At 37.9% G+C, this 11,816-nt stretch overlaps 1 long non-coding RNA gene across 1 annotated transcript; it reads left to right on the top strand.

Annotated features, from left to right (window-relative positions):
- Positions 1-416: 416 nt before the first annotated feature.
- LOC132279499 (uncharacterized) lies at positions 417-3,152 on the top strand. Its single transcript, XR_009471330.1, has 6 exons — positions 417-1,001; positions 1,114-1,243; positions 1,327-1,379; positions 1,610-1,776; positions 2,205-2,349; positions 2,467-3,152. It is a non-coding gene; the product is annotated as an uncharacterized LOC132279499 (long non-coding RNA).
- The last annotated feature ends 8,664 nt before the right edge of the window (positions 3,153-11,816 follow it).

Below are 11,816 nucleotides of genomic sequence, written 5' to 3'. Positions count from 1 at the left end.
GGAGAAGACAAAATAATATTTCACTTTAGAAATAAAGAGATACAAGGCAAAGTGGCTCACACCCAAAATCCAAATATGCCCATTGTCTCTCACTCCAAATGATATTGATACACTCACTCAATTGATTTCAGATACTTCAGCACCACGGAGAGCATAGACTGTTTATAACCAAAAATCAACAACCACACTTGCCGATCACGTATGGAGCTGGCACCACAGCTTGCTGATCAAGTACTAAGGCTACTTGGTGACCACGCATGGAGACTTGGTTATCACACTCCTTGGCTGCCAAGTTGCTGATGAAGTCATTGGTGATGTAAAACTTTGAGTTGGCAATTTTTGAGCCACATAATACAACAATAGTGCAATTGTAGTAAAAATCATACAATAATCGAAACATACCGACACCAGCAAGTTTCATAAAAACAAACGCTGCGGTTTGGTTTAACTGAGCAGGGCACAAGAGGAGGCCTGCAGCACACGATCCCAGCCCCAATATCTGAGCAGCCAAACATCCCTAAAATTATTTTGCCCGCGCAAAACCATTCACCTTGGTTCTGAGAGAGAGCAAACTGCAGAGCTCTGCGATCATGGCGAAAATTAGGGAAGTCTTCTGTAATCTCTGTACTAAGGCGTTTTACAACACTAAAGGTTTGCTATCTCATCAAGCGGAAAATGGAGCTTATTTGTGAGTTCTGCAAATTACGGTTCGCTAGTGACGTGACCCAGATCTAATCGACCACTTGAAACGTGCTCACAATCACGGTCGAACAAGATAATTTTCTTTTATTTTCTTTAATTTTCTTTCTGTTTCTAGGTCTTTCTTTTCCTTTTTTCTCGCTCTAGGTCTTGATTTTTCTCTTCTTTAGTTTTTATATTGGACCGATTACTCTCGTCCACAATGAAATTGTTGCCGAATTTTGCGTCTTGATTTTGGAGACACTTCTATAGTTTCAGAGGCCTATGCCAAAATGCTTACAATAATTATCCTTGGAGAAAAGGTTGAAACCCTAATTATCTACTCTTCTTCTTTTTCTTTATTAATTTAAAAATCTCAATGATACGTTTTCTTCTTGTATTGAAGCTTTTGTTCTTTGATTGCTCAAATTGCAGAGTTCTCTTTTAGCTCATTTCATGTGCTTTGAAGTACCTGCACTTGTCCCACAAGGAGGTCGTGCCAATGGTGACAATGATGCCAATGATGATGATTTGGGCATCATGGACATGGATGAGAATGATAGGGGTACTGTAATTCTTTTTTCCAAATGTCATGATCTTATTCATCCCACTAAATGTTGATTTAGCACTGCTTATTTAATTTTATAGGTAAAAATTCTGCAGAGGTTGATTGACTTCATGATTTGCTTGACGGGATACAGGTAATATATAATATATATCTTGTAATTTTATTGTGATTATGTAATTTTCTGAATCAAGTCTTAATTTAGAGCCACAATTTTCTTGCTTCTACGCGGGAGGTCTGAGGACAATAAACCTCTATATAATTGACTTGCAGTTACTTTTTTTTGTTTTTGTTTTTTTTCTGTTCATGTTATTAATGTCTTGGATTAGAGTAGACTTCATGAAACCTTAATGGTTAAATTGTCAGGTTGCTGGAGTTTGGTGCACTTGACCATCTGAAGAAACTGTCTTCAGACTCTCTGGCATCACCATCCACTTGATGACAACTTTGTAATGTAGATAGGTTCAACCAGTATCAACCTATAGTTGAGCCAGCACAAGCAGGGTCACATTGGTTTAGAACCAATTAGCTTGGTAACACCTATTCTATCATCTATCTTGCTTTAAAATTGGAAAGAATACATACTATTTTTCAGTGTTTTGGTTTGAACTTGGGATTGAACTGAGGTTTTTATATGGAAGGAATTGTTAGTTATTCATGTATATGGTTTGTTACACTTAACAAAGGCTTTTCTCAACTATTTGAGGATGGCTACTTGAATCCTATTTTCCCATTCTATTATATTATGGAATGCCATACTTTCAGTCCAACCGCATGTTATCATATCTGTTGTTTCTAACTATACTCGTGTTAATTTTTGCTTTTCCCCTCCCCCCTAATATTTGCCTCATTTATTTAGATTTTTCAGCAACAATTTCTTTTTGCATTCTAAAATTTTCAAATGTTGCTTAGCAGCAATGTATTTGGCTGTTCATCAATTATTTATTCATTTAAATTTTAGGAAGACTTCTATGTTGTGGTGGACTGGGCATACAAGATTGATCCTTTGCGCTACATATCGATGCATGGGATTACAGAACGCTATATTTCTGGTCAGAAAGCTCATGCAGCAGGATTTGTCCTTAACTTGCTTCATAACCTAGAATGTATAATTTCTATGCAGTTCAGTCAGGAGTTACCCTTTATCTTGAACGATTTACAGCCATTTGCATTCTTATTGTAATAATAACTTTTACCTGATCAAGTAGTGAACTTTATTGCAGTTTGTTGATGAAGCTTGTCACCAGATTGAAAGAAATGAGGGAAATGTTCGGCAAATGGGTGTCTTATCATATATACCAAGCTGAACTGGTTTATGCTTCTGTTAAGTGATTTATGCTTTTGCATTCTACTCCCATTCTACTAATTCTAGGCAATTGTCAGGAATTCTACTTTTTGGTCAGATGGAATGAATTAGGAGCAGACATATATGGGATGTACAACGGGGAACTATTAGTTTTCAGATTGATCAAAATTTTCTAAACATTATTTGAGACCGCTAAAAATCAAAGATAACTCTTGAACTGGTATGTTTCTCAAATATAGTAAGTTGTACTTGGAGATGTTAAGGTTGAGAATGACGTGCTCTAAAATATCTAAAAATCTTGTAATGGGACATTCTTAACTAACTTCAATTAGAGAACATTTTGACCTGGCCCCGTTTTTTGCATGACAGATATGCTTACTCTTTCTATTTTAAGTTGTTCATTGTTATCAGCATGATTGAGAACCTTTGTTAGTTCCAGTTAAATATGCCAATACCAAGTGTTGGTCTTGTCAATATGAGGTGCACTTAGTATTATTCCATCAAAGTGGTTTTTCTCACACTTAAACCTGCATATCATGCTTATCATCTGTTCAAATTCATGAGAGATAGAGGGAGAGAGAGTAATGTATATTCTGTGTATTCTATTCAGCCTTCTCTTGTGAGGCTTGTATAAAGAACAAGGGTTATACACCCTAATTACACAATATTGCTTAATTACATAATAAGCCTAACTACTATGGGTAATTACATAAGGACCCAATATTATGGAGGAAATAAACATTCTAACACTCCCCCTCAAGCTAGAGTTATATATCAAATAATCCCAGCTTGAAATAGAGAGTCCTTAACCGGTTATGACCCAGTGCTTTAGTAAACATATCAGCTAGTTGATCTTCAGACTTCACAAATGGAGTAAAGATGCTCCCACTTAATAGTTTTTCCCGAACAAAGTGACAATCAACCTCAATATGTTTGGTCCTCTCATGAAACACAGGATTCGATGCAATGTGAACAGCTGCTTGGTTATCACAGAACAATGGAGTAGGAGCTTCAACTGTCAACCCAAGTTCTTTTAGAAAATGTTGTATCCATGTCAACTCACTAGTGGTATGGGCCATTGCCCTATACTCAGCTTCAGCATTAAATCGAGCTACCACCGTTTGCTTTTTACTTTTCCATGTAACAAGATTTCCTCCTACAAATGTACAGTAGCCTGCAGTAGATCTCCTATCTGAAGGAGAACCAGCCCAGTCAGCATCTATAAAACCTTCCACCCTGAGATGACCATTTGATTTGTATAGTAACCCAAAACCTGGAGCTTGCTTGAGATATCGGATAATCCGAAGAACAACAATCCAATGTGGCATTCTAGGAGCTCCCATGAATTGACTTACAACACTAACTGCATATGAAATATCAGGTCGAGTAATAGTGAGATAAATTAATTTCCCAACAAGGTGACGAAATCTGCCCAGGTCATTAAATAGATTACCCTCATCAGATACAAGTTTTGTATTTGAATCCATAGGAGCATCAACTGGACAACCACCTAACATACCTGTTTCTTCTAGTAAGTCCAACACATATTTTCGTTGAGATAAACTTATACCTTCCTTGGATCTAGCAACTTCAATACCTAAGAAGTACCTAAGTTTACCCAAGTCTTTAGTGTGGAATCGATTTTACAGAAACAACTTCAACTTAGCAATGTCTGCAGAATCATCACCTGTGATCACAATATCATCTACATACACCACAAGAAAAATGAAGCCAGCTTTAGTGCGCAGGTGAAATATCGAATGATCTGTCTGGCATCTGTTAAGACCAAATTCTAATGCCTCCTCAGAGAATTTTCCAAACCAAGCCCATGGAGATTGTTTTAATCCATACAGGGCCTTTTTAAGGCGACAAACAGTGTAATGATACTCCCTCTGAGCAACAAACCCAGGTGGTTGCTCCATATAAACCTCTTCAACCAGGTCACCATGTAAGAAGGCATTTTTGACACCTAATTGAAACAACGGCCAGTTACAATTGGCAGCAATGGAAATAAGAACCCGAATAGAAGAAATCTTAGCAACAAGGGAAAAAGTCTCATCATAATCAACACCATAAGTCTAAGTGTACCCTTTTGCCACTAGAAGAGCCTTCAACCGCTCAATAGACCTATTGTGAAGGTATTTAACTGTGTAGACCCACTTATAACCAACCATTTTGGAGCCCGGAGGTAAGGGAACAAGATCCCATGTTCCATTACGGTGAAGGGCATCCATTTCATCCACCATAGCTTGTCACCAACCCAAATCAGAGAGAGCATCCTACAAAGTCTTGGGAACAAAAATAGCAGATACTTTGGATAAAAACAAAATAAAGATGATGAAATATTGATAAGCGCCGAATATTGCATATTCAAGCACCCTTATTTGTATTAGTTAAGTCCATTCATTGATCATACTATACATATTAGCTTCATTTGCGTGTTTTTGTTCATTTTCAGGTTGGTGCCCCAAAGATAGTTAAAAGCGCTACTTTGTTGAGTTTTTGAAGAATCGAAGCATGCCATTGCCAGGAACCTTCATTTTGGCCAAGCCAGTGACCCATTAATCTCATGTTTTCCCTGCAAAAAGCGCTAAGGAGGATGCCTGCCAAAGCGGACCGAGCCCAAAAGCAACCTGGCAGCAGTGAAGTTTGACTTTGTTCTTCATTTTTGACCCACCACACTTGAGAATTGGACTCCCATTAAAACATGACATACTTAGATATTTTAGTTAGCTTTCCAAATCATCAAACAGTTCATCATTAGGAGTTTGGAGCAAAGAGTTATGATATTTTTACCCTAGGTGTGCAATGCTGAAATTTATAGCCTGGCAGCAGTGAAGTTCGATTTTGTTCTTCATTTTCGACCCACCAAACTTGAGAATTGGACTTCTATTAAAACATGATGTACTTAGATCATTGAGTTATCTTTCCAAATCATCAAATTATTTGTCATTTGGAGTTCGGAGCAGGGAGTTATGGCCTTTTTACCAAAGGTACGCAGAGCTGAGGAACAACCGCAGGCGCCCGCCGTTTTGGGCAGAATCTTCTAGCTTCCACGGGCGCCCGCCCTGCGCATGTGAGCACCCACCACTTCGCAGACATGTGAGCATGGTCTGCATTGTTTCCTTCAAGGCTGTCCCCTTGACCCATTTTGTGTGGTGCTGCACTCTCCTAGGGATTATGGACCACAAAATTGGAGTGGTTAGGAGTCTATGGTGGCATATAGAAAGGCTAGGAGGGTTGTATTTTTGGGATCTCACATTTTTGCAAGTTCTAGAGAGAGAAATATTGTGAGTTTAGAGGGTTAGGTGTCTTGTAGCCTTGAGGTACGAAAATGGTGGGGATGATAATCTCTTCTCCTTCCTCCATTGCTCCTATGGGTAACTAACTCCCTTTCTAGGGAGGTGATGAAGCCCTCCCTTGTAAGCATACCTTAGTTTCATTTAATTTTGGGAATGATTCATGTATATGGTAGTTTCATGATCTAGAGCACTTCATATTTTGTAATGGATCTTAATTTCTATAAATGATCATGTTGATTTTATTATCTTGTCTTAGATTTTATTGCCTCATGATTATATTGCTTTCATTTTCATAGTGACAATGGAAATGAGATTGTGAAAAGGTTATTATTGGCATGTATATGAGAAGCTTGTTAGTCCATGGCTTAGGGTTCTCCTTTGATGAACTTTTCTTGATTCTTATCTCCATGTGCTACTACCATAGTGATTGAGGAGTTTGATAGTCCATAGCTTAGTGAGTATGTCATGGCTACACCCTAATTTAGGTAGTTCAAGCATGTGGAACTTTGAGGGATTATACTTAAATCTTGATCCTATGAACTTCTTGAAGAAATGTAGCAATCTCATATTGCTACATATCATTGCCATGGACCGAAATTGTTTCCCAAGTTAATAACAACTTAGCATGTTAATAGGGTAGGTAGTGGATTCATTTCCCTAGTCCTCTTTTCATTATTTTCATCTCCTTAATTTTCTTGCAATTGTTGTTTATGCACAATTCAATTCTAGTTTCAAGTGACAAACCAAAAAAAACTCTATACACCTTTCATTAAACTAGAAGTGATTTTACAATCTTGGTTACCATAAACTAGCAATCCCAGTGGTCCGACTTACCCGTCCAATGGTCCTATTTTACAATGATTTATGCTATTACAAAGGGTTGATTTATTAGTGATCGAATCCTAAACCGATCAAATATGATGGTAGGAGACAAAGTTAGAAATGGGATGTGCAGTAACACACGACCGAATACCTTTACGGAGAGCAATAGGCAAATCATCGGGTAAAGGCGTCGGATCCGAAGACTCTGAAGAAGATGGAGGGAGCGAAGTAGGCGGTCGAGGTCGTCGAGTATAAACCTATAGAGGGATAATAGAGTAAGGAGGTGTGGAAGTAGGAAACTGAGGTGGAACCGTTGGCATAGGTGGCTCAGAAGTAATATCGAGAGGAGTAATAGAATCAGAAAAATATGAGAGAGACTCAGAAAATGTTACATCAGCACTAGTGAAATAGCGTTGAAAATGAGGATTGTAACAACGATAGCCCTTCTGAGTGCGAGAATACCCAAGAAAAACACACTTAGTGGCACGAAGGTCGAGTTTATCAAGACCGGGTCCAAGGTTATGGACATAACACACACAGCCAAAGACTCGCGGAGTCAAATTAAACGATACGGAGTCGGGAAATAAAACAGAATGAGGAGATTTACCTTTTAACACGAATGAGGGCAGTCGATTAATAAGATGACATGCCGTAAGAACGGCATCACTCCAAAATCGTTTGGGAACATGCATATGAAATAAAATGGCACGACAGACTTCTAGAAGATGATGATTTTTACGTTCAGCTACTCTATTTTGTTGCGGAGTATAAATACAAAAGGATTGATGAATGATGCCTTTAGCATGAAAATAAGTCTCGAATGGGTCCGAGAAATATTCTTTGGCATTGTCAGAACGTAAAATTTTAATGGACCACCCAAATTGAGTTTCTATTTCTTTGCGAAATATTTTGAAAAAATAAAACAATTCAGAACGATTTTTCATTAAAAACAACCAAGTCATTCGAGGATTATCATCCACAAAGGTCATAAACTAACGAAATCCATTAATAGAAATATGTTTTATTGGTCCCCATACATCTGAATGAACTAATTGAAAAGGACTAGCAACACGATTATTAGCCCTTGGCTTGAAAGATACACGACAATGCTTACTAAGCTGACATGTTTCACAAGACATGGACTCAACACGACTAAGACCAGGGACTTGACGCTGCAGAACTGATAGTGATGGGTGGCCGAGATGACAGTGCCACTGGAAAAAAGATAAAGATGATTGAAGAGCCGTGGGAGATGGTGCAAGATCGAAGTAATACAAGCCACCTACTTCATGTCCAATACCAATCCTCTTCTTCGTCTTGAGATCCTAAAAAAGACAACATATGGGATAAAATGTAACAGAACAGTGAAGAGATTTAGTAATTTTGCTAATGGACAACAAATTAAAAGGGAATTGAAGAACATATAACACAGAGGAAAGGGACATAGAAGAGGTAAGATGAATAGTTCCCAAACCTAAAACTTTAGTTGATGATCCATTAGCAAGAGTAACATTTTGAGAGGAAGGAACAGACTGAAAATCAGATAAGAGATGAGAACTACCAGTCATGTGATCGGATGCGCCAGAGTCAAGAATCCAGGTACTCTGACTGGTGGACAAAAGACATACAGGGGCACTACCTGATTAGGCCAAGGACCCCATGGAAGATGAGGCGGAAGGCCATTGTTGAGACAGAAACTAAGCATACTCATCGCGGGGAATCGTGACCATAACAGTCTCAACAACCGCATGTGGAGCAGTGGGTATGGCAGAGAGAGAAGAATCCTTATCATTAGAAGTCACTTGATGTGCATAGGAAGAAGGCGGTGGTTTCCCATAAAAATCCCAACAATAATTGACTGTGTGATTAGTAAGACCGCAGTGAGTGCAAAGTTGAGTCTCGGCCTCTGCCTCGACCACGGCCACGAGTAAAACGACCACCACCACCATGAGAAGATTGAAAGCCACCCTAGTTCATAACTAAGGCAGAACATTCACTGCTAAGAGGAGCAGTGACACCACTGGAAGCCCCTCTTGAAGCGCCACTAGATAAAGTGGCACGCTGGAGACTAGATAACATATCGGGTAGAGAGGGAAGTGCAGGGCTCCCTAAAATCTGTGCACGAACATGTTCATACTCTTGTGACAATCCTATGAGAACCCAAACAACATTAAAATCCTCACGTTTGTGACGGCCCAAGTTTTTGTAAACCCAGTGTGTCAGTGATGACCAAAAGATGACCCGATAATGGATCCGAAATGCGGAAGCGAAAGGTGAAACAACGGTCTCTAGAGATACAATGCGTCTCTAAGACACCAATGTGACCCTCAATGAGGTCACTGAACCCAAAGGAAACAAATGCAGAAGTGTCGTTTCAAAAACGGACAAAAAGAACCTAGGGGCAAAATGGTTATTTTGCAAAAAGTGGATTCAGGTGCTATCGAGCACACCACTGGAAAGACAATGACAGATTAGTCAAGTTTAAAAAAAAATTTACTCAATTTGGAGTCCGGACGGGGGAGATAGGTCAAAAACAAAAATGATGTCGTGGCGGCTCGACGAGGACAACCCACCACTGCTGTAACTGAGAGTAAAAACGGGCTTCTAACCGGACTTTTTGGAAAAACTCAAAGAAGAAACCCCCCCTAAAATCAAGTTTCCTACCCCGCTAGCAGATGGAAACAAAAAAAAATGCATTGTAAAATGCCCAGAATGCCCCTAAGAAAATCAGGTCAAGAGGAAAAAAACGAATCCGAACTACTGCCCAAGTTTTGGAAATAGGACTTCGGGAGGTTTTTAAATTGCCTAAATTGAAAATTCAATCTTAAAATATACCCACAAGACCTCCGGAAGTTTCGGATCGGTCGTGACGATTTTCAAAAAAAAGTCGATGAATAGTACCAACTACATTTGTACTAAAAATTTGCAAAACCTGGTAGCAAGGATTTTATGAAAAAATATGAATTTTTGAGGGCCAAGATGATGTTTTCTGGAAAAATACAAAAAAGAAACTCCTCTCAAAATCAAGTTTTCTACGTGACTCGCGAGGAAAAATGAAAAAAACTCATTGTGAAATACCCAAAATTCCCCTGTAACAGAATAGGGTCAAAACTAAAAAATATGCAACTTTAGGTTTTTGTTTCATCAAGGAAGGTATTGTTTGCCAAAGTGAGTATGCAAGTGCATGCAATATGATAAAATAGATGTACCAACATGGCCTAAATCCTTTTTATATTCCATTAACAAGTTTAGCATACAAAGCCTACATTTCTCATAAATAAGCTACAATGGCAATACTTGAGTTTTAAAGAGAACATGTTTGTAATCTTTCATGTTAATGGTTCTTGGCCTCATGCTACACATACAAAAAAAGCATCAAAAAGAGTACTTAGATGCACACTACATGAAGGAAGCCATCTTAGCTTCTAAAATACCATACATCCATGGTCTACAAAAGTATTACATCCAAAAGATAAAACATGCTAAACTAGTGCATGTTAATATACAAAAATGCTTCAACTAGCTCAAAAGCTTCTAAGATGATGAGCATCCATGAACATGGTCTGTTTACCTGAAAAACAACCTAAACCACTTGGGTGAGTAATCAAGTTACTCATAGGAGAAGCATATGCGTATACCCTAAAGTTTCAATATCATTGCGAGATCAATATAGACGAATACAAGGGAACATTCCACTTAACGTCTATGTTCAAGGTGTGCTAAGGGATCATCTTAAGCTAACTTAAATGATTCTTAAACAACACATAACAATGTCAATGTACTTAACAACATCAATTCGTAATCAACCAAAAATTACAAGTTACAATCAAACATTGGTTGTCAACTTGAAATTTAATGCGAAATCACATAATGGAAAACTTGGACATCTCGTCTTGGACTAAACCAAGATCAATATGGTTATTTCGGGCATTAACCCGCTGGGAAAACCACCCTAGTGCGCACTATCTCAATTGGGGAGAACTCATACCTCCTGCACTAAAGCCAAACTTTAGCCATGTCACTTGTAACACAATGTCCCAAGAGAATCCAAAATATATCAAGTTCAAAACTTATATATCATAATTTAAGGCATATAAACCACCTTCCATGCACAAGTATTTTTGAAACTACACAAACCATGTCTTAGGGTTCCAAATCTAGAATGGCATAATAAATGACAAGTTCTTAACATGATATAATGTGCAATATAATACCACAAACTCATCAATTTAAACCATGTCTCAACAATAAGCTTTATATACTAGATTACAACATTTATAGTATTAAGCTTCTAAAATAATTACAAACACCAATAGTAATCAACTTGAATGTAGAATTATCATCACAATAGTATAGTAATTCAAATCAATAAGAGTTATATACAACATCAATAATCCTACACAAGATACATACACAATATACATGCTTAGATCAAATAAACCCTAAGTCAATCATAAGGATTTCCTATAATATGCAAGACTATCATATTAGAAGCATGTACACAATATATATTAAACGCCAAAGGATTATAAAACACTTAAAATATAAACATATTACCAACCCTACCTCAATAGAGAATTGAATCTCTATAATCTAAGCAACCAAGCACTAAATGGAAAACAAGCTTAGGGTTAATGAAGAGGAGAATGAGAGGAAACTTTTATTAGTTTAGGTTCTTAGTCTAAGATAAATGGAAGGGCACCAAAATTAAAGAAGAAAGCTATTAACCAAGCTTTTCTCCAATGGTGGCTAGGTTAAAACTTTGAAGAACTAAGGAAAATGAAGAGGATAAGTGAAAAATGGTGAATGGAAGGGCTAGAGATCCTCCACTCACTATGTGCTCTTACACTACCTCTCACACTACCTCTCACACACACACTTGCAAGACCAATCTAAGGCCAACACATGGATGAATATCCACCCACCAAATGTCAAGAAGTTGTGGTGCCAAGTCTCTTCACCTAAATGCCAACAAATGGCTTCATGAGAGTGTGACACTTGTCACACTTTCAAAAAATTGCAAAATGGTCCTTTTTCAAAATATCCTCCAAAATAAATTACAAAAAGGTCCCCAAAACGAAAAATAATATTTTACATAATTACACTAAAACCCCAAAAGTTATATATAATTACACTAAAGTAT

Source organism: Cornus florida, unplaced genomic scaffold (assembly GCF_030987335.1).
Source record: "Cornus florida cultivar Cherokee Brave unplaced genomic scaffold, ASM3098733v1 CherokeeBrave_3.0.0_Hap2_Chr10, whole genome shotgun sequence".
NCBI classification, from domain to species: Eukaryota; Viridiplantae; Streptophyta; class Magnoliopsida; order Cornales; family Cornaceae; genus Cornus; species Cornus florida.
This window is presented reverse-complemented; position numbering and strand designations above follow the sequence as displayed.